The following is a 26,913-nucleotide window of genomic DNA, read 5'->3' on the forward strand; positions in this document are numbered from 1 at the left end:
CCAGAGCCGTTCACTGATGTTAGACTTTCTTCAAAAAACCTGAAGACAAGCCCTGGCTGGCGTAGCTCAGTGGATTGAGCTCGGGCTGCGAACCAAAGTGTCCCAGGTTCAATTCCCAGCCAGGGTACATGCCTGGGTTGCAGGCCATAACCCCCAGCAACTGCACATTGATGTTTCTCTCTCTCTATCTCCCTCCTTTCCCTCTCTAAAAAAAACAAACAAACAAAAAAAACCTCTGAAGACACTGGCAACTCCAGCGATTCTAAGCATGTCACGCTGAGCCCTCACTCTGACCCAGGGACTGCTATCTCCAGAAGCTACCCGCCCGCTTTACAAAGTCAGGGTGACTCCTCTCTCTGTAAGCTCTGTACACACACTCAGCTCCGGTGTGTATTTCAAGTTTTTCAGGCCAGCCACCTGCAGCCTTTGCTAAGCAATGAATGGACGTGGAAGGTGGGGGTAGAACTCAAATGCTTAAAAACAAAAGAAAAAGAACTATTCCTTTTTTCAGTGGTACTAACTTTCTCACTGCATATAATGAACAAATCCAAGTGAGACATTAAGATCAGCAGCTTTATCAAAGCACAGAGCTGTCAGATTATGGGGAAGGATATTTGCCAAATCAGAATGCATACACTTTTAGTACAAAAACTAGAATATGAATTAAGTTATCACTCAAAAAGAGCTGAATGCATCTGAAACCAAAGTACACTGTCAGCCACCTCCACTTGCTCCGGGCGCTGATGCCTTGATTAGCTATGCAAGAAGCTACCTGCTATTTTAGAATTATACAAAGTCACCTCAGGGTATCTACAAGCTTCTCACGCACAAGATACTAACTTTTTTTTCTTCTCCTTCTTGGCTTAGAGCACAGTTGTTGCTACATCCAGGTAACTACTATATCATGGATTGTTATTGCATAAGCTGTCATTAAGGCAGCTCGCCTTCTCACAAAAGAATAAGTCTGCAAACATAATGGTTTGTTGCTAAAACCCCGAAGACTAAAAGACACCTAGCAGTTCTTTCTTTTTTTTTTCAGGTAGTAAGTATTCCCCTAAAAGATTAGGGAACTGAAAGCTTAATTTCTAAAGAGGATTTTTTTAATAATAGAGAACATTCCCTCCACCTCATTTCTAAGACAATAAATTACCTCCTCTCCTGAAATAGTCACGAAATTGATAGGACCAAAGGAATAGCTCACACGATAGGATCTAACCGACGGGGCTGCCCGTGTACACAGTGTCACGGGTACCGTGCCGCGCAACATGTTTCTACCTGAGGTACATCGATTCTGTTTTGATACTGCACTGCTTAAAAAAACATTTTAGATGAAAATGTGATCATGAAAGTGAGAGACTGACAGCTCAATCTTCAAAAGCAAGGTTAATAAGGGCCTTTGTACACTTTCCCAAATAATACATTAATGGAGTTAACCTTTGACCTGTAATGCCCTTAATCTTTCAGCCCGAAGCTTCTCCTGGGAAGGGTGCAGCGATTCTGCCAAACGAACTGTGCCAAGAAGAGTGCTGAGCACTCACTCTGGTTTAGACCGAAACCACCTTAATCGCTCACCTTTCATCTTGCCAGATTTTCAGAGTGCAGCTATTCAAACTGTCTTTAGATTCTCGGGCTTAACCGTCCCCACAAAGCTCGAGTATTTCACGTAAAGGAGGAAAGGCCTGCCTCTCTGCTGCCGCCGCTGCTGTAGCTCAGAGGCGTTTCCCACCTCTGGCTCCTGCTGCCGCCATAAAAAGATAAAGAGTACGGCCTGGACTCTGAGTGCCCACCTGCTCTGAGCTCAGACGGGTTCCCGTTTAACTAGCTCCTGTGCTTGCTCCTCATGGGTGTTAGGAGGCATGGCCTGTAAGTCCAATCTTCCCCGAGGCCTTAATAAATTCCTTTACCGCACATGTAATTATTAAGCTGCGATTTATATTTCCAGGTGCAAAAAATTTGTCATGCAAATCTACTGACCTGAATAACCGGGTGCACCTTGGAAACATGAGTCTTACTGCTTACTCAACGGAGCCGCTGTAAACGCCATCAGCCGCCCTCTGATTCTCCCCACTCCAAATCGCCATGGCTTAATTAGACATATCTGAAACCAAGGCCAACTTCTCGGGGCCTGTCGTGGAAGAACTGCACCGTGGCTGTGCAATAGGGATTAGCTTCTGTCTTTGTGGTTTATACAAGTAGAAGAAACAACTAAATCCAAGAGTTCCACTCCCGTGACGTGAAGACTGTTTGGCTTACTTAATGGTTCTGACATGGGTTGTCTGATCACCTCAGCTGTAAAAAAAAAGGACATGAAATAGCCATCACTACTTTTATTTCACAGCTAAGCCAACTGGCTCTGAAGCACAACTCGATATCAACCTTCCCGCTGATCAGTGAAAGTTTGGAGCGGGGAGAGGAGAATGAAGACGCTCCCCCCATGAAGTCGTTGAGCATGTCTGGGCATGGCCAGTGGACCATGATGGTCCCCAAAGATTACACAATCACAACCCTTAACCTTCTGTTCCCAGCCAGATGATGATTAGTCCTCCACAGCACCCTGGAAAAATGTGGGGGCACCCTTCTGTCCTATACTAGGACCAGAGAAGCCATCAATGGAAGGTCCATAAGTACTTCCTCTATTAATATTTACCTCAATTCCAGGGAACCATAAGCGAATGCATTGAAAGTCTCCCCTCACGCCTAAATCAAGAGAATACTTGGCATTGCTTAATTACTTATTTACTCATCCAACAAATATTTATTCACAGTATACTGAGTTCTCAGGTACATGCATCGTTACACTGGGCACACACAATATTGGGAAACATGAGCTAAGTAAATGCTCGTTTTCCTCCTTTTTTCTCTCAGGGTAGACACATTCTAACTGAAAACAATAACGGACAAGCAGTCCTTTCAGGGCTGCCTACAACTAAATTCAAGCTATAACATGACGGTCCATGGGAAGCTCCAAGGTGCGATTCTTTTTTCAAATGACCTCACTTCCAAGTGATACTGACAACCAGAATTAGGACAGGGACAACCTTCCCTGTGGGAGAAGTGAGGCTCATTGTACTACCTGAAGTTTCCTCACAGTAACTTCTCAACACAGAGTATCGTTAAATTTAAAACAAATTATAACAAATATTTTTCTTTTGGGTCTTCCAGGGTAATCTGGCACATGTAAATTGGCCTTTTTTTTCTTCAGAATGTAAAGAGTGACATAGATGTGATCAATAGTACTTTATTACAAAATCAACAGGCAGTAATACCTGGGTGACTCATGATGAAGTGTTCTTAGACTATCTGAAAAGGAAGAAAAGTTCATTAAAGTTCAGATACAGAGCAGGAATCTAAAAAGCCTCAGTTTTTTTTTTAATGACTCAATTTAAAAATTACCCTTAAAAATCTGATTTTCTCCAAGACTTCATGAATGCTCAACTTAGTCACGTGAAGGGAAGCAGGGTTAGTTTACAGATACGAATCACACTATTCTCCCGTGTTTACCACAGGCCAACAGGAGCTGCGTTACAAGCATTTATTATTTCTGAAGATGGACTTCGGAAGCACGAACACAAACCCATAAACACCAATGCGACGTTCTCCACGTGAACACCGGCCTGAGAGCTGGAGCCTGGGAAGGGCCGCTGAGGAGGAATCCCTGGGCCAGTTTTCGTGAAAAGCCTCCTCTCCCCCCACATCAGGCCTCTGACGTAGGATGCCTCACTTCCTCGCTCGGAACCAAGTGCCCTAAAGCCGAAAGGAGAGTCCAGGGTCATCGGGTAAATACATGCTAGCAGAAGTCCTTTCTGAAGTGGAGCGAGTATCTTTAATCCTGTATTCTGGCCTACAGATGATTTATGGCTCTTATTTTCTTTCTCTCTTTCCTTGTGAGCCTTGCCAAAGTAGACTCGAAGTCTGCCTTGAAGCATGCAAACACAGAGTTCTATCTTCCTTGACGAGTGGTACTGTTGCCAAGTGAAGCTTTAATGACAAAATTATGCTCCAAGAAAGGACAAGGGATCATCTAAAAGACTGAAGGAAAAAATCCTGAGTGTTCCTTTGACGTGGTAGAGTTTAGACAAATTAAGAGCTAGGGCCATGATCTTCCCTCTATACCCCAGTACTGTCCCCCACCCTGCCCCAACTCTGGCTCTGTTATAACAGAGAAATCACATATACATTCAGACTGATTCAGTCCATTGTCGGCAGGGCATTAGAAGCCCTGCCCATCAGCCTTTGGTTCTGTTTACTTTGAATGACAAGGAGCTTCTGTCTGCATTCTCTAATCTCCTCCTCCACGGAGTCATAAAAGGGTTAGACTATACGCCAAATTGTGGAGCAGGTAAAGTGTGTGCCTCCAGCACCCAGTCACATTCATTCGTGAATTCGTCTGCATCCCCAACACCCCTAGCCTTCCAGGCCACCCAGGCATCCTCCTGTTAGGCTGTGGTTACTATACACAAGTGTGTTCTAAACTGCAAGGGACCTTCCTTTTCCGATTTTTCTTATGCCTACACTTAGAAGAGGAAACTTCTGAATTTCTCTCCCCATCCCAGATCTTTACCTACTGCTGCAAGCTACAGATTAAACAGTTTATTGGATGTTTCTCAGAATATCCAACAAATTGCTTCCCTTATAAACTTTCTCTGTATTGGACTAGTGGAGCAGTCTACCTTCCCATCACCCACAGCAACAGCTGGAAAGTTGCACCTACACCTTATTTGTTTCTTCACCAACAGCAGTTATTTTCAATTTCTATTCTACCTGTAATTCAATTTCATCAACAAATATTGATGGAGTGCCTACTCTGTGCCAGGAATTTTTATTGGCTCTTGGGATTTATCAGCAAGCAAAATTGGGAAGGTGCCTGCCCTCCTGGAGTTTACGTTCGTGCTTTGGGAGACCAGGCTGTTAACAGAATGGTGGTGGCAGTGGTGATATGGTGATAAATAAATAGCAAACAGCCTCTTAGAAGATGGGACGTGCAATGGAAAGACAAATTGTTAGGAGAACAGAACTAAGAGGTTTGGGAATGCACATACACATAAGCAGTGGGAGGTGGGGGGTCAAATTTTTAACAAAGAAGTCAAGTAAGCCTTCTTAAGACATGATATTCAAGTAATGGAGGCATTAACCATAATGTTATATCTGGGGAAGAATGCTCCTGTTTGAGGGAAGCAGCCAGTGCACAGGTTCCTTCATGGGAGTATTTTCTGTTACATTCCAAGAAGGGCAAGGAGGCCAGGTGGCTCAGCCGGTGAAGAGTGGGCGAGGTGGTGCCGGAGGGCCCCTGAGGGGAGCTGGCCGGGTGGTGGGAGAGCTTCGGCACCAAGTAAGAAAGTGGTCTTTACCCTGTTCGAATAGGAAGAATTATAATGTTATATTTTTTACTTATAAAAGAATTATCCTGACCTGGCTGGTGTGGCTCAGCAGGTTGAGTACCAGCGTGCGAACCAAAGAGTCACCGTTTTGATTCCCTGTCAGGGCACACACCTGGGCTGCAGGACGGTCCCCAGTAGGGGGTGCCTCGAGAGGCAACCACAACGTTGATGTTTCTCTCCCTCTCTTTCACCCTCTCTTCCCCTCTCTAAAAATAAGTAAATAAAGTCTTTAAGAAAGAATTCTCCTGACTAGTGCCTTGAAAACTGACTTTGAGAGAGCAAGAACAGAAGCAAAAAGACCAATTAGGAGATTATTACAATTATCTAAGTGATAGATAAATATCTTAAATCAAAGTGGCTTCAATAAAGGTTATACAAAGTGACTGAATTCTACATATATTTTAGAAGAAGGTCCAACAATTTTCCTTGTTCCTTTTTGTCTTGTTTTTCCTTTAAAAAAATTTATACTTCAGAAATTTTTCAAAAAATAATAGCTTCCATATGTCCTGCTTCACCAAACACTTAACAACTTATATAAACTTTAAATGTAATATTTACATGTTTAAACTCTCATCTAAGTGTATTTTTATTGAAATTTGAGAAAGAGAGAGACATTGATGTGAGGAGGGAAACCTTGATTGACTGCCTCGCTTGTGCACCCTGACCAGGGATCAAATTCACAAGCTTTTGGTGTGCGGGATGACGCTCCAACCAGCTGAGCCCGGGCTCAGCCAGGGATGCCGTGTCCTGTTTAAACCAGGAAATTAACATTAATACAATGTCATTAACCAAATTACAAATTTTATTCAACTTTTCTCCAGTTTTTCCCCAGTGTTCTCTTTGTTGTTGTTGTTCCGAGATCTATTCCAGGATCCCAACTGCATTTAGTTGTGTGTCTGCTTAGTTTCCTCCCACCTGTGGCACACACTGTGACAAGGAAATACAGTCATACTCTTCATTTGAAGAGTAATGATTTTATACTATATCCCAACATTTAGGCCTCATGTTTTCTCATGACTGGATTGTACTTTGTCAAGAATATCACAGAAATGATACATGTGTTGATCACCACACATCTTATCAGAATATATAAGATACCGATGTGTCTTATTAACTGGTGATGTTAATCTCCAATGAGATTTCTTGATAGAATGAAATGAGGTGAATAAGGGAATGACAGAAGTCAAGAGGACTCCAAGACTTTTGTCCTGTATGACTGTCCTGTAAGGATGGAGTTTTCAACAGGGATAGATGAAGCAAGTGTATGGGAACGACAGCATTTGGCTTTGAACACGGTGAGTTTGATATGTCTACTAGATAGTCGAGTGGAAGTTTTGAGTAGGCGATTGGACATATAGCTGGAGTCTGAGAAAGAGGTAAGTGAGGCTAGTGAAATAAATTTAGAAATTGTCAGTCTAGGGATAGTTTTCATAGCTATAAGATTAAAATTAGTTCACCAAGGGAGAAAGTAAAATAAAAACAGTGAAGAAAAAGGACAGAGCCCTAGGACATTACATCGTCAGAAACTCGGTGAGGAAAGGAGAAACTTGCAACAGACATTAAGAAAGAGCAACTAGTAAAATATCAGGAAACCCTCTTGATTAAACTTTTAGCCTCACCTCTCCATCATTACTCCAATGGCCTTATCTAGTACTATCCCTTTTGGATTCCATTGTCATTTGGAAAATGCGGTTAAAATAGCTTCAGATTTATGTGTTCGTGGAGAATTAGGTTGAGACAACACCTATGAATTATTTTGCACAGTGTTGTGCACATGAAAATTGCTGGCTATTACGGTCATTATTATTTTCTTCTGTCCCACTCAGCAGACTATGAACATCTTAACAGCTGAGATGGTTTTGTTTTTCTTTTCAAATCTACTACCTAGTACAGCATTAGCACATCATTAATGATCCATAAATGATTCCTGAATGAATAGAGAAAAGGAGGAAAAAATAACTAAGAGCACTGCTTAACCCAAAAGAGAAAATTCCTTAGGGCATTCTGAGCACAGTGACACTTAGGATAAAAGTAGATTTTGCTGAAGGGTTCTCCTAATGCCTCCGAAACATCCGGCCTGGTGACCATCTTGGCGTCAGTGTTCACACCCTGCATCCTGGGTGGAGAAGAGCGGCAACAGGGCTCAAGCTCCTTGTCTGGAACTCCCCCTCACTCCATTTATCTTTTCAGGGGACGTGGGCCAAATTAATCTCTCCCAATGACAACTCTCTCGAGAGTGGCACTTAACTACTGGTATCTAAACTAGAAGGACACCATTTACCTTGGACAATTTACTTAATCCTTTTTTACCTCTATGATTATATTTATAAAAATAAAGATGATGCCTCTTTTTTAGAATGCAATTCCTGAACAAGACCAGGTCTTAAGGTCCTTTTGTCTTAATAGACAATAATGTGATGAGAAATATAACTTAGTATTATGTTGTTCTGCATTTGATGGTTAAGTGGGCATGGAGAGGGAGCACATGCATACTGAGCACTCCATATATGGGGCACTATCCAGTGATACAGTATTAAATCTCATCGTAATTTTATAGAGTAAGTACTAATATTAGCATATACTTAAGAATTTATAGAACAAAAATAGACACTCAAGTTCTTCTGATCCAAATGAGTGTTTGTTTGTTTATTTTTTCCATTACAATATGCTGAAAAAATAGTCAAGAATCTATCATGTGTAAAGAAGGAAAGTGCTCAGGTGAACTTTTGGGTGGAAAAACCATGTGGCTCTACACTTTTGCCACCTGGAGAGACTCTTAGGCTTTTCCAGTACTGTACCAGTCGAAGTTTCCATTTTGGCACTCTGCTTTAAAGAAAGCTTCAACTGCTTCATCAAAACCAGGTATTAATGCATTATATACCTATAATTTTTTTCCTTAGGTCAATGTTACAAATTTGCTTGTTCTGAATGTTTTCCCCATAATCAACAGTGCCCTTGTAAACTCCCTTGTGTGAGGGGATAAAACAAAAGAAGAAATCAATGGTACCAATGTTCACAGTTTCCTATATAGGAAAGAGTAGAACTAGAATCCAACCAGTTAGAAAGTTTCTCAGCAATTCATTTGGTTTGGTTTGGTTTTGGTTTCTATGTTCCACTTTACAGAGAAAAGAGCTTACCAGAAAACAAGCCTACATCAGAGATTTAACCTCTACATCAAAGGGCAATTTCTAGAGTCAATCCCGCTCCATATGCATTCCAGGTTCAGTTAGCTATATCTTCTCTGCCTACACGTAGTTGGCTGCACCATGAGAATTCTTATCTTCAATCATGACCCGGGGGCACTGCACGATAATCATTAAATGTATTCACTAAACTGTATTTACTAGGGCAGAAAATTGGAATAGCATACTTCAGAAAGATTATTTTTAAACAAAGGTTGAAATTTAAAAATGGTTTCCTAGTTAATCTTCAGTTAATTAACAATTTTTTACTCTATCACACCACTGCAGTTTGTGGTACAAGATAACATAAAATGAAAAGCATTGGCCTCCATATGATTCATTTTAGCAAGCATTCATCTGGTGCCAGGTATTTTGTTAGTTTCCAGCGGTATATGAAAATAAGCAGGAAATAGCTCCACCATTTAGAACAGGGTTAGCAATCTACAGCCCACAGACCAAGCCTGTGTTTGTATGGTCCAGGAGCTAAGAATAGTTTTTACATTTTTTTTTAATGGTTGGGGAAAAAAAATCAAAAGAAAAATATTTGGCGACATGTGAAACTTACATGAAATTCAAATTTATGTCCATAAATAAAGTTTTATAGGAACCTAGCCACACTCATATCCTTTACATTTATCTATGGAAGCTTTCACACTAAGATGGCTAAGCTGAGTAGTTGACAGAGACCATTTGACCTTCAAAGCCCTCCACAGGAAAGGTTTGCCAACCCTGCTTCGAGAAACTCCCAGTCTCTAGTGGGGCAGAGGTACGCACCAGCGCTTAGTTTTTATTATATCGCTAGTGCAATGACGGAGGTATAATAACAGAGGAGAAAGTTACTTCTTCTCCCTGTAGAAGACTGAATTTAATGAGTATACTTAATGAGAATAGAGGCCATGAAGGCGATGGAGGGGTTTCTAAGCAAGGATGTGAGAAGGGGAGCATCACATAGAAGCAGAGAATAACAAAACCCCTATCAAGTCTGGGAGAAGTTCCGTAAGGAGTATAAAAAGAAGTGGGAGATGAGCCTAAGAAGTACATGAAATCAGATTCCTGATCCATTCCAAGATTAGGTGTCATCTGTAGATGGCCAGCAAAGATTCTTAAAGCAGAAATACTTGATCAGATCTGAGTTTTAGAAGGCTTACTCCAGCAGAAGGGTGGGGACAGAAGTGGGAAGGAGGAGAGAATAAAGGCAGAGGAACCAGATAAGAGGTATTGCAACAACCCAGGTGGAGATAACCATCTGATTTAAGTCAATCTATCACAGGAGGGTGGAGTGGAGTCCAGAGGACAAAAGCATTTCAGACGAACTGAACTGGTGGCCTACTGGTTTTGAAAAAGGAGAGAAAAGCATCAGGGTGATGGGATACTTGACTGAGTTTCTGAACTGAGAAAAAAATACTACCAAAATATGAGTTCTTTGGAGGAGAGGTCCTGGTCCATCACTCCCATCACTGTACTCCAGGAGGTAAAATAACGACTGACTCCTTGGGCACTATAAGCATTTGCTGAATGAATAAATCAATGAATGCCATGAAGCAAATTAGGAAACCAAGAAGAAAAGTAGCTTTGATAGGAATGATTGGAGCTTTCCCATATCTCCTTTCAATGAGAATAAGATAAAAATCTCTCTTGTGGATAAGTCAGTCCTGAGGTGCCTGCAGACTTCTGGGTAGAGGCGTTTTGGAATATATGCCCAATGCTTAGCTGAGAGACCCTGGTGACCTTGAAGGTCAGCACCAGAGAGACACTCGATGAACCCGAGTGGATTACCCGGAGTGGATAATAGTTCTCCGGTTAACCTGATTCCCTTGTCAAACTATAAAATAATCCTGTGTGATTGAATAGGCACTGCATATCTTCACAGCCTGGGTTCACGTCACCATTAAAAAGATTTAGCAACCACCCTGTCTCGACAGCCTTTGCAAAGCCATAAATAAATTAGGTAAGAAGGAAAGAAAGAAGGATATTAACTGTATTCTTAAACATCTTGAAATGATTTAGTGTTATCTGCTATAATACTACAATAAAACAAAACCTTAGTTATCTTAGTATTAAAAAGTAATACCAATGTCAAATTTTAAGCTAAATTAAGGGAATAAAATGAATGTGGAGCATGACACATAGATTTGTTTAAATATGATGTTTAGCATCCAGCAAACAGAAACAAAAATACTTGATCGTATTGCAACTCTACGCACAAAGACTTGTTCCATCCTACTGTTACTGGAGAGTGAAGCAGCACTCCAGTTGCCCAGGGCCACGTCGGTTGGGTGTGGGTCATCAGCAAGGTGAAACCACAAGGTAGAAAAGAGGGATAAGATTGGTTTCCTTCTCCCATTGTTTGGGAATGTTTAGGAAGCACAGCATTACTAAAATTGAAACACATTTTGATACTGCTGGACTTTCTGATTTTTAATCCAATAGTGTGTCTTGTACCTTTTCAAGACGAGAGTACTATGTGATGTGTTTTTCTAAACTTACTTGACCACAAAGTAATTTCATTCCAAGTATCTAATAGAACTAGTCTACCATAGAACCCACTTTTGGAAACAATTATCTGCAAGAGTTACACACCTCTTTGTAGGCAATTTCACCCACTGCTATCTTTCAATATCTATTTATTTGCATGATGAACAAGTTCTTTTTCTCTTGAGTCTAGACATGTGTCTTATGGACATCAATATTTGAATGTCCTGCAAGCACAGAAAAAACCTGTGTGTCAAAAACTGGAAGTCAACACGTCCATCTACGCTTCTACCCACCACACATACATACTCACATCCACATTCACATCATTCACATTCACACTCACACTCACACTCACACTCACAGAGCCTCCTGGGAACTCACCATCTCAGTAATAATACTATCATGTGGCTAGTCTTTTAAACAAGAAATTTAGGAGAAATCTTTGAGTTATTTTTTTTTCTCACCACTGATACTCTTTCAATAAAGCCTGACGTGATGGTCCCTAAAAGATCTCTTAAGTCCCTTCTCACAAGTCTTACCATCCTGATTCTTTCATGTCCTCTAACATGTTTCTAACACTCAAGACATAAGCATTCTATTTTATGTAAACTATACTTCAATAAATATAAATATTTCAGTGGCTTGGTAACAAGCAATTCAGGTACCTTTACATAAGAGAAGATAAGTTAGTTACTGATTCTCTAATGCAAATAGTTGCTGAAATAATCCTTTTGATTAATGAATTGAATGAATCATCTAAAATTCTGCTGTCATGAATCAGTGGTCTCCTCATGGCTGTAAATGCCAATAAAACTCAAACTTTCAGATCAGTACGAGCCTAATAAAAAGCAAACACACACGGAAACCTCAGCACTGCTAGGTAAGATTGCTCGGGACACATATCTCATCCCTAAAGCAGAGCCAAGCTTTCCTCACGGACCACAGCGTGGTGCTCCCAGGGCTGCCTTTTCGCCATGTAAGAAGGACGGGGCTGGGAATTACGGACAGAATTTTCCCCCTACATCACATTCTGTTACGTATTTGGGGAAATACTCTCATAGACTGTCTAAGAGACCATAAAGAAAACACAGGGTTTTTCCCCCACAAACCCCCCTCTTTTAATCCACACCTTTAACCCTGACACTGTCACACACGTAGGAAAAAAGTCTGCAATATTTCCAAAAGTACTTAATATTTTCCCTTCTCTCTGATTCCTCCAGACAAAGCCCATGTATTCTAGAACCAAAATGGCAAATATTAATGTGATATTAGTTAGAAGGTATAGCAAAGAACAAAATCAGAATGGCTTAAACAAGTTATAAGCTTAGTTTCCTCTTGCGAGAGGCCCCATGGAGACTCGAGGGCCGGCGGGGATGCTGCAGAGCACTGAGCATTCAGCTTTCCCCCCGCTGGCTCTGCTGGCTCCAGCAGGCAGCTTCCATCTCTCGGTCTCATGGCAACTTCAGTTTTTATGGGTCAGCTTGACTGAGCCACAAGGTGTTTAGAAGTTGGGTCAGACATGATTCTGAGTATGTCTATGGGGGTGTCTGGGGGGTGAGAGTGACACTGAATCACGAGACTGAGTAAAGGCAGAGAGCTCTCCCTAATGTAGGTGGCCTTCATCCAGTCAGTTGAATGCCCGAACAGGACAAAAAAAGCTGACCCTCCTACGAATAAGAAAGAATTCCTCTCCATCTGATGGTCTTGGGATTGGCACATCAGTCTTTTCCTGCGGTTTTCTCAGACTCAGACTGGAATTTACATCTTTGGCTGTCCTGCTTCTCAGGCCTTCAGACACAGGTTGAAGTCATATACATCAGCTCTCCCGGGTTTCCAGCTTGCCAACTGCAGATGGTGAGACTTCATACCAATTACTTATGATCTCTCTCTCTCTCTCTCTCTCTCTCTCTCTCTCTCTCTCCACACACACACACACACACACACACACACCCCTTTTGGTTCTGTTTCCATGGAGAACCCAGTCTAAAACGGATTTTGCTACCAAGAGTGATCCTAGAACAGGAATTCAAGAGTGAGTTTTCTAAATTTTTTTCTGGATGTTTCTGGAATTAATTCTCTAATCTGATCATCTTTACAAATGCTAATTACTCTATTTCTAGCAGTAAAGAGAGTGCTGATAATCTGTAGACTGATCTGGCAATAGAGATAGGCAAAATATTCCCACTGGATACTCCTAATCAACTATTGATGAGAAACAAGGAGCTGGGTGACTGTGTATATGATACTTTCAAACATTTTTGGAAACCTTACAGTATAGTAAGATTGCCTGATTGCTCCAAATGACACTGGACAACATGGTGAAAGAAAAGGATTGAGCATGGGGATTCCAGTTCCCAGCTCTAGTACTGCATGAATGACTTCAAAGCTTCCCTGAAAGGAACCTTATCTCCTGTAGCCCTGGGGGGGCAGCAAAGTTTGGTGAAAATCAAACACAGGATCTTATCCTGTGACTGGCTGAATTACAATGAGTTGAACTCAGCCTCATGGGTGTCTCTGTTAAAGTAAAGGTATGGTTTGGAAAAGAATGGAGACCCTGATAAGCTGGAAAGGGAATGTGTGGATAGACTTTGAGGAAGCTGGGGACACTGAAGTCCTAAATCCTGATGATTCTTCTTTGCCAGTAAAGAAGAATCCTCACCCCTCTCTAAGGGGATTAATGCTGCATTGCCTGAGAAAACTGTAATGGATTCCCTTGAGGCAGGTGTCAGAAAAGACAATCCTGAATCTCCTCAGAGCCCACCCCCACCACTCCTCTTTGATCCAACACCTACAACTAAACGTTTAGTCCCACCTGGCCCCTAAGGTGAGGTACAGTGTGTCCCTTGAGTGCGGTATGTTATACTCCAAAAGAACTAATTGAGTTTTCTAACTTATGAGCACAGAAATCCAAGGAACGTGTATGGGAATAGATAGTGAGGGTGTAGGATAGTGGTGGAAGGAACATAAATTTGGATCAGGCTAAATTTATTGATATGGGTTCACTAATTTGAGATGCTGCATTTAATGTTGATGGGAGGTAGGAAGAACTCTAACAGTTTGGTTGTTTGGCTGAAACATGGACCAAAAGATGGCCCATAGTGAAAACTAGAAATACCAAATTTGCTTTGATTTCATGTAGAAGAAGGGATTCAAAGGCCTGGGGAGATTGGGATGTTGGTGTGGATTTGTCATTGAAGGTCTACTCTTCATACTGAAGGGGTCTAGAAGACACGTCTTGTACCTCGACTGTGAAAAATAAATTTGTAAAGGGAACTCTGGCAGCCTTAAAGAGCTCTGTAATCCTTCTTTTTTCTAGGTCAGAAACTGAAGTTTCTGCAGTCACTGAATTGGAAAACCTAAACACAACGGGAATAACTGGCAGCATTTCACTGCCGGAGGAAAGGTCGGTGTGGCTACCGAAATGGACAGCAGAGTGAGAACAACTGTCAAGTAGTCTGACTCGTGAACGTCTGTGGCGTTAGCTGCTTGATCGTGGTGTTCCTAGAACTGAAATTGATAGAAAGCCTACTAAATTCTTACTCATTCTGTATAAGCAGCAATGTTGCAGATCAGGTGAACAAAAGTTTAATCTGAATGGTAAAAACAGAGAGCCACATCAGTCAATCAATTCCCACGCTTGAAACAATTTACAGACCCAGAATGCCTTATTAGGTAATCTGGTAAACTGCCAAAAAGTTATACTATTAATTTTTCTTCCAGCTTTCCCCAAAGGGACTGACAGCCTTTTACCAGGGTAACTGTGCCTTTCAGGAACTATTGGACACTGGATCTCAACCAACACTAATTCCATAAGAGCCAAACCTCACTGCGGCCCACCATCGCAGAAGGGACTTACAGAGGTCAGAAAAATCAATGAAGTGTTACCTCAGATGCATCTCACAATGGGCCCAGTGGATCCCTGAACCCATTCTATTGTTATTTTCCCAGTTCCAGAATGTATAAATGATAGATATACTTAGCAGCTGGCAGAATCCCCACACTGGTTCCCTGACCTATGAAGTGAAGGCTATTATGGTGTTATAGGCCAAGGGGGAAGCCACTAGAACTGCCTATATCTAGGAAAAGAGTAAAGCAAAAGCAATACCACATTCCTGGAGAGATCAGAGAGATTAGTGCCGCCATCGAGAACTTGAAAATCCAGGGGTGGTGACTTCCACCCCATCCCCACTCGGCTCACTTATTCACACTGTGCAGGAGACAAAACGACCTAGTTAGTGGGAACAGGCACAATTCTCAGCCCTGTGTGTGCCCCACACGCTGCTACCTCTAATTCTGTCAGTTGGTTTTCCCCCAGTCTCCAGTCAATTCCCGGCCAGTACTCAGTAGCATGCTCAAGGGAGACCCTTTGCAGGTCTCTGGAATTCTCCCACTGTGAAGCTGCTTCCTCTCTGGTTACTCTTCTATGCTAAGAACTCTAGCTACCTTAGTGCCCCTGACTCTCAGCTATGTGTCCTCAACTCAGAGAGTCCTCTGTGCTCTGCCTTGATTCTTCCTTCTATTCAACACCCAGGAAACACTAGTAATAAGGCGGGACAATCAGAAGGCCCATCTTGTTTGTTTCCTGTCTGTCAGGAATCACTGTCCTTTGTTGACCAATGGTCAGTGTCTTGAAAATTGTTGTTCCTTATATGTTGTCTACTTTTCAGTTGTGTCATGCAAGAGAGTAAATCTGGTCCATCTTCACTGAGGGCAAAAGATCTTATTTCATGAATTTGAATAAACTCTTATATAGAAACACAGCGAAGGGACAGACTTGCAACATGGAAAATTTTACAATAGTTGGCAAAGAAGTAAAATTGAGTTACATAGAGATTAGTAGGATTTTCCTAGGTGTAAGAGGTAGAATCGTGGAGACATGTAGCCGGTGTTGGAAATGTTGAATAGCTCAAGGCAGTTGAGTGGAGCTGTGAATTAGAGTGGTAGATGATTACTCTGAACAAGAAGACTGAGTTTAGAACATCAGCAATTTGTATGTCTAAATAAGATATTTGGAATTTTAACATATACTGATAAACAAGATAATACTGTCCATAAGGGATTAATATGACTGGCACCTAGCAAATGCTAAATAAATGCCAGCTGTTTATTCCATGTCTGAGAATCACTGACAACAAATATTTTATTATTTCAATGTCATTCCATTACTAGTAACCTAGGCTTTAAGTCTCATGAGGCTAGGGACTGTGTTTTCCTTGTTGGACAATGTATATGCAGCACCCAGTGAAGGCCTAGCACACTTGTATTCAGCAGGCATTCAATAATAACACTGAATACATGAATAAGCAACAATAAACCAACAAATATTTGTATGTAGTAAAATAAAACAATAAAATTTGTTTTCTAGACATTATGAAAAACATGTTTAAGTAGATTCAGTGTCTTGGAATATATATATATATAGTCATATATATGTTGTTTATATATAAATATATATTTATATAATGGGATAATATGGGGATAAGGCAATATTTAAGGAGATAATAGAGGAATATTTTCCAGAATTGATAAAAGGAACAAACTGTCAATTTCAAGAAATCTAATAACCCCCACACATGTTAAATATAAAGAAATCCATACCTCAACTCACCAGAATGAAGTAGCAGAATACCAAGGACAATAAGCCAATCTTAAAATAAGTGAAAGAGTAACAGTAAAAATCTTTTAAAATGTAAAAAACATATTTCTTACCAAAAAGCAATAGTGACATTAACTGCCAACTTGTCAATGAAATAATGGAAGTCAGAAGACAGGGGAATTACTGAACCTGAAATTCCCATTAAGCATTCAAGACATTTGCAGACATGGCGGGGGAGGAGGGGGGAGGAATGTGTCTCCAATAAACTTACTGCAATAGAAACTGTAGGAAGTTCTTCAGGAACAAAGACAATGACCCCAAAAGGAAGAAGTGAGATAGAAGAAGGAAGAGTAAACAAAAATATTGTCAAGTATGTGAGTAAATTTGAACAAGTGTTGACTATATAAAATAGCAATAATACTGTCTAAAGTATGAGAGTAGAGGAGAAAGATTTACCCTAGAAAAAGGGTAATCAATGTTAATCTTTCCAAGATCATTGTGTTGTTTGAAGGTGATACAGATATTAATTAGCTCTATATTTTGTTGAAATGCTTAATTACCAAATAACAGAAATAGATTAATAAATGGTAAAAGGAGAAAGTAAAAAAAAATTTAAACAATCCAAAGGAAGTCAAAAAGTGAACAGAAAGAAATGTAAAAAAATAGAAAAAATGGTATAAGACAGTACAGATGAACTTGAGCACGTCATCACAATTAATGTAAGTTGACTGAAATCCAATTTTAAAACAGAGAGTAATAGACTCAATTCTTTAAAAATTTAGTTCTATGCTTTTTACAAGAGAAATATCTAAAATATGAGTATAAAATGTGAAGATAAAGGAACGGACAAAGTTATATCAAAATTAGCAAAAGAAAGCTCATAATATCGAGAAAGGTAACTTTATGGCAAAAGGAATTACTAGAGATAAAAACTTGTAAACATTTCATTGCATCTTCAAAATATATGAGGAGAATCAACAAATTGCATTCCTTGGAAGATTTAATATGCCCGTCAATAACTGGCACATCAAAAATACAAAGTAGTGCCCTGGCCAGGTAGCTAAGCAGGTTAGAGTGTCGTCCCAGTGCCCCAAGGTTACAGGTCTGATCCCCATGAGGGGAGAGACAAGAATCAACCAATGAATGCATAAATAGGTGGAACAACAAATCAATGTCTCCCCCCCCACTTTCTTTCTCTCTCATCAATCAAACTAAAATAACAATAATAAAATGCAAAGTAGTTCATAGACATAGGTTTGAACAGAACTAAATTTGATTTTATGGACTTAAAACAACTTCCATGTCTATCGACTTGGTGGCACATTATCTTCAATCACATCTGGAATATTTCCAAAAACTGACAATGTAATTTGAACATAAAACTTATTGAATTTCAAAGGATTGGTAAAATATAAGAAAACAAAATATACATTTAAGAATTTAAGAACAGATTTTAAAATGAGGCATGAGTCCAAGAACAAAATTTGAGGGAAATTAGAAAACATTTAGAATTCAATGATTTAAAAAACACTACATATGAAAGCTCATCAAATGTAGCTAAAATAATACTAAAGAAAAATCTATATATGTAAAACATAAAATATCCAGCTGGAGTGTTGAATTAGTCTTACTTTGCTGACCACCTGTTTGTCCCATTTCATAAGCTGGAAAGTTAACTAATTTAGCAAAGGATGTATAGCTTTTGTGACAGAACAAACATTTCATTTTGTAAAGACTCTCCACATAATGATTACTTGATTTTCTCAAGACCTTTAACTGTGGTGATAAAATAACAGAAGTTGCTTTCCAGCCTTAATGAATGCAAAATGCCATTTAATGAAGATATTGCTGGGCATTTTCCTCATCTGAACCAGTTATAAATTTGCTCACCAGTCTTGATTAGTATTGATTGATTCAAATAAAGTTGGTTTATTTTCAAATAAAACAAATGAAAAGAAAAACCCATAACCTTAAATGCTTATTAGAAAAAAAAAAGAGCTAAAGGAATTAAAGGTCAAAATATCCAACACAAGAAATTATAAAAATAGCAATAAATAAACAAAAAAGTAAAATTTAGTAAATAATAACAATTAATGATAAAATAAATTGAATAATAAATTTAGAATAATTTAAATGTTAATAGAAAGGATTAACAAATCCAAAATTAATTCTTTGAATAAATTAAGTAAAATTAACAACCTCAGAGATGGAGCTTGAAAAAAAGAGAGAGGCATAAGGAAGCAAAATAAGAAATGGAAGAGAAACATTATTAAAAATAAAGCACACTGTTTCTTTAAATAGATTATGAGAAAAAATTATGATTGTTTTCATTCAAAAGGATCCTGAATATGATTAGGAAGCATAGGAGTTTGAGATACTACTTCCCCCTTCCAGTGCCCTGTGAGATGATGTAACTTATTTTCATAGTTTATATCATCAGAGAGCAGAGGAACAGTTCATCAAATTTCCCTGCAAACAAATTTGGGTGGAATTTTTACATATGATAGATATGATCACTGTGCACCTTCCCAGTTAGTGTCTTTGTTCTCAAGAGCAAATTCAACCTTTCTCTGGCCTATCAATGTCATAACTACCAAGAAGAAAACCAAAGGAAAACATGCCCTTCTCTTAACAGTTATCAGGTTGATGAGGCAGCAGCATTACAACAATGGCCATTACTCTACTTATAGACACACAGATAGAGAGATGGAGTTGGAGAAAGAGAAATAATGAGTGAGGTTTATTTTTGTTCTTTCTGTCAATTTTTTCGTTTTCTTTTCCTAGTTTGACAACTATACTCCTAAGCCAAAATGAATATATAATTAATATGATTCTATTGTAATGGAAATAGTGAAAATTACAGCTATGTTTACATCTACCCTGTGGTGGGAACACAGATCACTATTTAAACTGTATTTCCTCCCAAACAAAATATTATGAAGCTGCTTAGTTAACTTTTAAGTTAAAAATGCATCATTTATAAGTCAAGGAACATGTGTAAAGGACTCATGGACAAGGACAACTGGGAGGAGGATTAAATGCGGGAGGGGGCAGGGCAGGGGAGAGCAATGAGGTTAAAACGGAGACAACTGTAATTGAACAACAATAAAAATGGTTTTAAATACATAATTAAGTCTTTTTTAAGATCTTGTTTATTTATTTATTTTAGAGAGAGGGGAAGGGAAGGAGAGGGAGAGAAACATCAATGTGTGGTTGCCTCTTGCGCACCCCCTACCTGGCCCGAAATCCAGGCATGTACCCTGACTGGGAATCAAACCAGCAACCCTTTGGTTCTCAGGCCAGCACTCAATATACTGAGCCACACCAGTCAGGGCTGATTAAGTCTTTCTTAACAACTCTAATAAACTTTAAATATTGAAAACTGAAAAAAAGACAATGGGTTGACACAGAGCTTTTCACTTAATTAACCTATTTTACAAGGTTGTACACATTTATCTTAATGAACATTTAACCCTCTTCCTTTCAGATGAAAAGTGATGTAGTCCTGGGGGACCTGGGCAGGACACTTGCTGCAGTGTCTGATGTAAACAAGATCGGATTTAGCTTGGGTTACAGATTAAATTGAACTCAGCACCCAGGCAGGTGAGATAAACAGAGACTGAGGCCACAGCATAGCTGCACCTGGGGACACAGTATCGTATAAGGACGTGCCCTGGAGTCAGGGTTTAATGCCCAGCTGTGCTTCTGATTAAATCCTCGACCTCTTTAACCCTATTATGCCTTGGTTTCCTCAACAGTAAAATGAAGATAATAATAGTACCTACTGCATAAAGTACTGGAAGGACCAAATGGCATAACCATGTAAATCTTTTGGCATAGTATGTAATATGGTGAGCATCAAATAAATATTTGCCATTATTATTAATAATATCATCAGGATCATCTTGTAAAGCAGCCTGAACCTAGCAGACATCACACGGTGAGTACCACGGAAAGGTGTCATACTTGAGTAACTGTGTTTCTCATATTCTAGATGAAATATGCCTAGTATCATTGACAGTGACCAAAGGGGAGAGGGGAGGGAATCTCAGGGGAAAAGGGGAAGGGTTTGCAGGAACAACTATAAAGGATACATGGACAAAAACTAGGGGGCATGGAAATGGGAGGGAGGTGGGGAGGGCTGGGAGGGTGGGCTGGCATGGGAGTAAAAGGCAGAAAACTGTACTTGAACAACAATTACAATTTAAGAAATAAATAAAATAAAATGAAAGTATATAAAAAAGAACAGAGAGAGGGAGGGAGAGAGAGAAACTCACAAAACACATGGACGTGGACAACAGCACAGTGGCTGCCAGGGAGTGGGGGTGGTAACAGTGGTGATGGAGGGAGAGCTGACTTGGGGTGGTGAACACACAATACAGTGTACAGATGACATGCTGTGGAGTTATACACCTGAAACCTGTGTAATTTTGTTAACCAGTGCTGCCCCAGTAAATTCAATGAAAAAAAAAGAGACAGTATTTGATTTAAATAGTCGCATGGATATAGCTTCAGCATTGTGCACTCAAACAGCATGGTATTTTTCACGGTATTCTTCCTCTAAATATTTTTTGAATGAAGGGATAAAATTCTTCTAACTATAACCTAGTTTAGAGGATGATAATTTGAGGAAAAGGCTATTATTTGACCTTTGCTTTTCCCAACTCAGCATCTTTCTGCTGGCCTTTTTGCAGGGTCAGCTGGGAAATTCATGTATCCCAAATTCACAAGAATATGAGACATAAAATGCATCTCATCTGACAATGCAGAAATTCAATGAATTCTGAAATAAGGTGTCATCAAGAGCAAAGTACATATGAAGAAATGGACATGATAACAAATTGAGGAGGCACCAATAATTCAAGAATTCCCTCTTTCCTACACTAAACAGAACATTTCAATACTGGAGCACCTTCTTCCCACCCTTCTCACCGCCACACATACCTCTCCTGAAGAAGGACTAGTCCCAAGTTTCAGGATGGGGGAGGGGCTAGGAGGGTGGGGATGCTATGGCAGAGAACTCCTCCTAAATAGTGAATATGAGAATTCAGTCCAGTCCTGACCATATTAAGAGCAACAAATCAGGAGGGTGGGGAGTGGTCAGTGATTATAAATATAAATATCATATAAACTTATATAAAGAGAAAACTCAAAATGCCTGAAAGTTCTCAAAGATTCCCAAGAACCAGATCTTCCATCTACTAATAGACGGTATTACCAAAGTAAACTCCAAACCTGCAGTTTGAAAAATGGCTTCTCGGATGAGCCTCCCTCTATTTCCTTCTGTCCACTTTCCATCACTTTAAAGATGGCTATTTAAAAAAAATATTCCGCACCAACCCAAGGAAACCAGTGTCTGTGCTGAAATGCCTATGGCCAGCCCCAGTCACTGATACCTCAGGTGCATGGTAACTGATCCAATTCTTAGATTATTTACCATATCCACCCACCTCAAAATCAATCACGTTAGCCACTGAGCAGTGGTGGCTGAGAAGCGCTGTCATGGAATGCTCTGAAGAAGAGACGTCACTACTCCGAGAGGTTAGCTTTGCCCTGTTAGAGACCCTCAGAGGACAGGTGCCTGAACGTTGGCACAGAGAATATACATGTCTGATGGAGAAGCAAATAGGGGGAGCACATACATTGCACTAGAGAAATTTGGGGTGTGGGGTTGGGTCAGAAAAACTCTTGCTGAACTTATTGGCTCCCAATTGTGACTCCACAAAGAGCTTCTATTAGTGCTCTTTTTCCTACCCAGTCTTGGAAGAATCACTCCCCATTCCCAGACATTCCCCAGATATTGCACTTTGCCTGTCATTACAGCCTGGAAAATATTGTTTTCCCTCATGATACTTCATGGGCTAAATTAAGAATTTTCTCCTAGCTGGCGTAGCTCAGTGGATTGAGCGCGGGCTGGGAACCAAAGTGTCCCAGGTTCGATTCCCAGACAGGGTACATTCCTGGGTTGCAGGCCAGAACCCCCAGCAACCGCACATTGATGTTTCTCTCTCTCTCTCTCTCTCTCTCTCTCTCTCTCTCTGTCTCCCTCCCTTCCCTCTCTAAAAATAAATAAATAAAATCTTTAAAAAAAAAAAAAGAATTTTCTCACTCCCATATATACTATTACCACACTAGCTATCAACACAGCTCTGTGTTAGCTGAGATTGTGATAAAATACTAGTAAGGACTTATTTGATATATATACACAATGACCAGACAAATTAATACTTACATTTTAATTACTGGATAAAGCAAATAATATATCTTACAATTTAAAGTTGTGTTCTCTATTGCAGATTTCTTTTTTCTTTTTTAATTTTAATTGTTGTTCAAGTACCGTTTTCTGCCTTTTACCCCCATCCCAGCCCACCCCTCTACCCTCCCACCTCCCTCCCATTTCCACCCCCTCCCCTTGTTTTTGTCCATGTGTCCTTTATACTTGTTCCTGTAAACCCTTCCCCTTTTCCCCTGAAATTCCCTCCCCTCTCCACTCTGGTCACTGTCAGCCTGTTCTCAATTTCAGTGTCTTTGGTTATATTTTGCTTGTTTGTTTTGGTGATTAGGTTCCTGTTAAAGGTGAGATCATATGGTACTTGTCTTTCACCGCCTGGCTTATTTCTCTACTGCAGATTTCTTGCTGAGGTGGAGAAAATAGCACTTCCAGAAATTTCAAAACCAGGATGAGTCATAAACAGATTAGAAATTCTCTGATATAAAACAATATTGGCCCAACGGCTGTTAACATACGGCCATCCCCTTCAGAATTTGATCCAACTCCAAACCTTAACTTGAATATCTTCTTCCAGGTAAGTGAAAGAAGAACTTATTTTCCCTTCAACTTTTGCTACTTTTAAAGAAGCATTCCATTGCAATTTAGATGAATAAGATTCAAGGACATAAACATTTTTGCTAAAAACTCCATTTTCTCAAAACATACAGTACAGCAAAAACAACATCACTGTAGTTCGGCCCCAGAACATTTTTCTTTTTAACACAATTTCCTAAAACCTAGGTGTAATGAGAAAGGAATCATTATTCGGTCTGGTTTTCTTTGGACATTTTACCAAAGCCTTGTTTTCTTTTCCCCATTAGCAATTTCATGGGAGGAAGGAGGGGGTGTGGGAAGGCAGAGTGGCAATTCCTCCTGCATTTGTCTGATTTCATGCCTGCCCCTGGGTGAGAATGGATGACATTCTCCGCATTACATTTGTGAGGAATTATAAAGGCAGTTGCTAATTGTTTTTATGATCTTCCATATCTGCTTTGTACTCCTAGCAGAAGAACAGGAAGATTTAATTCACCTGAAAAAAATCAAGTTTGTGTGTCTTTGATTCACCCTAGAATTTAACATTGCAAAAGCTTACTGCTATTTTTGTTTCCCAGAACATGTTCTGACAGTGTACATAATGTATGCTTAATACCCAAGGATTACATTGTCATAAACAATATAAATTAACTTGAGGGAGCTCAGGGTTGTATTTGATGAGAAGTCCTGTTGGATAGGTTCAGTGCTTCAAATCATGTACTGCCTAGAAAATTCTCCCAACAATAAGCCCTTAACATTGTATTCAGAAACAAAAGATCCAAGTTAGGAGATTGCATTGTTTAAAATAATTGAGTACAGGAATATATAGGTCTGTTTTAAATATAATTTATGAAAAACGTTTTATTAGAAACTTAAAGTTACACCATTAAGCTGACTGTCCCTGCAAAACAGACAAACAAAAAACAGAAAATAACAAATGCTGGCAAGCATGTGAAGAATTAGAACCCTTGTTCGTTGTGATAGGAACATAAAATGGTTCAGCAGCAGCTCCAGAAAACAGTTTGGTGGTTCCTCAGAAACTTAAAGAGAGAATTATCTGATCCAGCAACTCCACTTCTGGGTATATACATAAAAAAAATTGAAAGCAGGGACTCAAGAAGATATTTGTGCCCTGGCTAGCGTAGCTCAGTGGATTGAGCATGGGCTGTGAACCAAAGCATCATAGGTTCCATTCCCAGTCAGGGCACATGCCTGGGTTGCAGGCCACAGCCCCCAGCAACCACACATTGATGTTTCTTTCTCTCTCTTTCTACCTCCCTTCCCTCTCAAAAATAAATATATAAAATCTTTAAAAAAAAGAAGATAATTGTGCACCAGTGTTTATAGCGTAAATAAACAAAGCCTGGTATCTACACACAATAAAAAATTATTCAGCCTAAAAAAACTAATGCAACTCTGGTGGCTCAGTTGGTTGGAGTGTTGTCCCATACACCAAAAGGTTGTGGGTTTGAATCCTGGTCAGGGCATGTACCTAGTTCGCAGGTTCAATCACTGTTCGGGCCTTGTACAAGGGGCAGCCTATCAAGGTTTCTCTCTCACATCAATGTTTCTTTTCTCTCTCTGCCTTCCATTCCCTCTAAAATCAATAAACATATCCTTAGTGAAGATTTTTTAAAGTAATAGAATTCTGTTACATGCTACAACATGGTTGTATTTATATACAACAAGCATTTATATGAGGTACTTTGAATAGTCAAATTCATACATAGAAAAGGAAATAGAGGTCATCAGATTCTGAGAGAGAGGGGAATGAGAGTCTTTATTGAATGGGTACAGAGTTTCTGCTCTACATAATCTGGAACTGGACAGTGGTGAGGGTTAGACAACATTGTGAATGCACTTAATGCCACTGGATTGTATATTTAAAAAATAGTTAAAATTGTAAATTTTATTTCATGTATATTTTACCATAATAAAAAATAAATGGCCTTTGAAAAGGTAAAGAAAGGTCACTCATTTTATTCAATATTCAGTAAAATGGCACCTACATACTTATCTCTTCTGCTGCCACACGGCAGGAAGCTGGAGACCCTCAGTGCTGGAGGTAGGCTAGCCTTCGGCCACAGGCTCTGTGAGGCCAACACACCTCCTCAGAAGATCAGTCCGCTCTACGGCAGTGTTACAGAAAATAATTTTTTGAGTGATTCAGTATTTTACTTCCCAGGCAACTGCTGCATTGTCTTGAATATACCTAAGAATTAAGAAATGTATACTCTTATCCTGAGACATTAGAAATTATTTCTCCATATGATTTCCCCCCACAGTGATTCTGTTCAACTATTTTATTTTCATCATAGAAAGGTACAGATATATTTTGCAGAAAATGATCAGACGATATAAGTATACTTTCCAGAAACGTACTCTTGGATTAATCCATATCTCCAGACCCTTGGCTTCCTGATCTGTAAAGCAGGACTAAACACACTGACAACACAACTGGCCAAAGACTGAAAGGACATGGGTCATACGAGAGCTCCACCTCTGGCACATTCTGAGCACCCAACGAGTTTTGGTTGTGTGAGTAAATGAATATAAATGAAGCAGCTGGGAGAAAAAAAAAGGGAAGAGGAATGTTAGAACTCGGTTTAAGCACCAGATTCATGCAAGCCGTCAACACATGATTTCATCCGATCTGTGGAAGCTTTTATGCAAAATGGGTGTGGAGATGTACAAGATTGGGCCTGAAGTGAACCGGTGCCCTCAGACATACTATATGTTGTGCTAATTCTAAAATAATCAAAGCGAAAATAAACAAAATGACATCCCTAAAATACACAGACAAGATGATACAGGAGAAACCACATATAATTGGATAATAACCACCACAACTGTGAAGAGCAAGCAATTGTGAATCACAAAATATTTGTTTGCTATGGTTTCTTTTTCCCCCCTGCCTTTCATGGGGGGAAAAAAGTTTGTTTTTCTTCAAAATAAAAACACTGGTTTGTGGATTTAAATCACTTTTTTTTTCACTCTTTGTGTAAAAAGGTCACAGTAACTACCAACAGAAGTATAAAAGGGTAATAGTTTCCGGCTCTGGAAATTTGGTTGTTGAACAAAAGAAGAAAAGGGACCACCTTGTATCACAGAAGACAAAATAAAGAAAACATTACATGTTTCCAACCTGCAGGTCGTAAGGAATTTTGATCGCTTTGGCATTAGTGTGAGAGAAAATGTTGTGTTACTGTTTGTTTTCCTGGTAGTTGAAAAGCTATTTCTTATGTCCAAATAAAAAAGGAGCGTATCTCCCCTGACAAAAACTTTTAATACAAAGGCAAACAATCAGCTGGATTGTTTTACGGTAACTTGACTACACTCTGCTGGTTCCCGCACTCAAACGACATGAAAACTAAAGTTGCATAATGGCAATGACAACATGGGCAGTGCCAGAGAAACAATATTTTGCCCGGATCCATGGCAATGTCACAGTCGTCACACGTATGGAACAAACCTTCC

At 39.7% G+C, this 26,913-nt stretch overlaps 1 long non-coding RNA gene across 1 annotated transcript in view; it reads right to left on the reverse strand.

Moving 5' to 3' along the window:
* The window catches only part of LOC118497335, a 55,949-nt gene extending 41,217 nt beyond the window's left edge, over positions 1-14,732 (reverse strand). Inside the window, exons 1-4 of the long non-coding RNA XR_004899861.1 lie at positions 14,576-14,732; positions 11,141-11,259; positions 3,267-3,300; positions 1,573-2,289 (exon numbers count right to left, since the gene is read on the reverse strand). This is a non-coding gene — a long non-coding RNA (uncharacterized LOC118497335). The remainder of the gene's footprint in view (positions 1-1,572; positions 2,290-3,266; positions 3,301-11,140; positions 11,260-14,575) is intronic.
* Positions 14,733-26,913: the final 12,181 nt, after the last annotated feature.

Source organism: Phyllostomus discolor, chromosome 11, assembly GCF_004126475.2.
Source record: "Phyllostomus discolor isolate MPI-MPIP mPhyDis1 chromosome 11, mPhyDis1.pri.v3, whole genome shotgun sequence".
Classification (NCBI taxonomy): Eukaryota; Metazoa; Chordata; class Mammalia; order Chiroptera; family Phyllostomidae; genus Phyllostomus; species Phyllostomus discolor.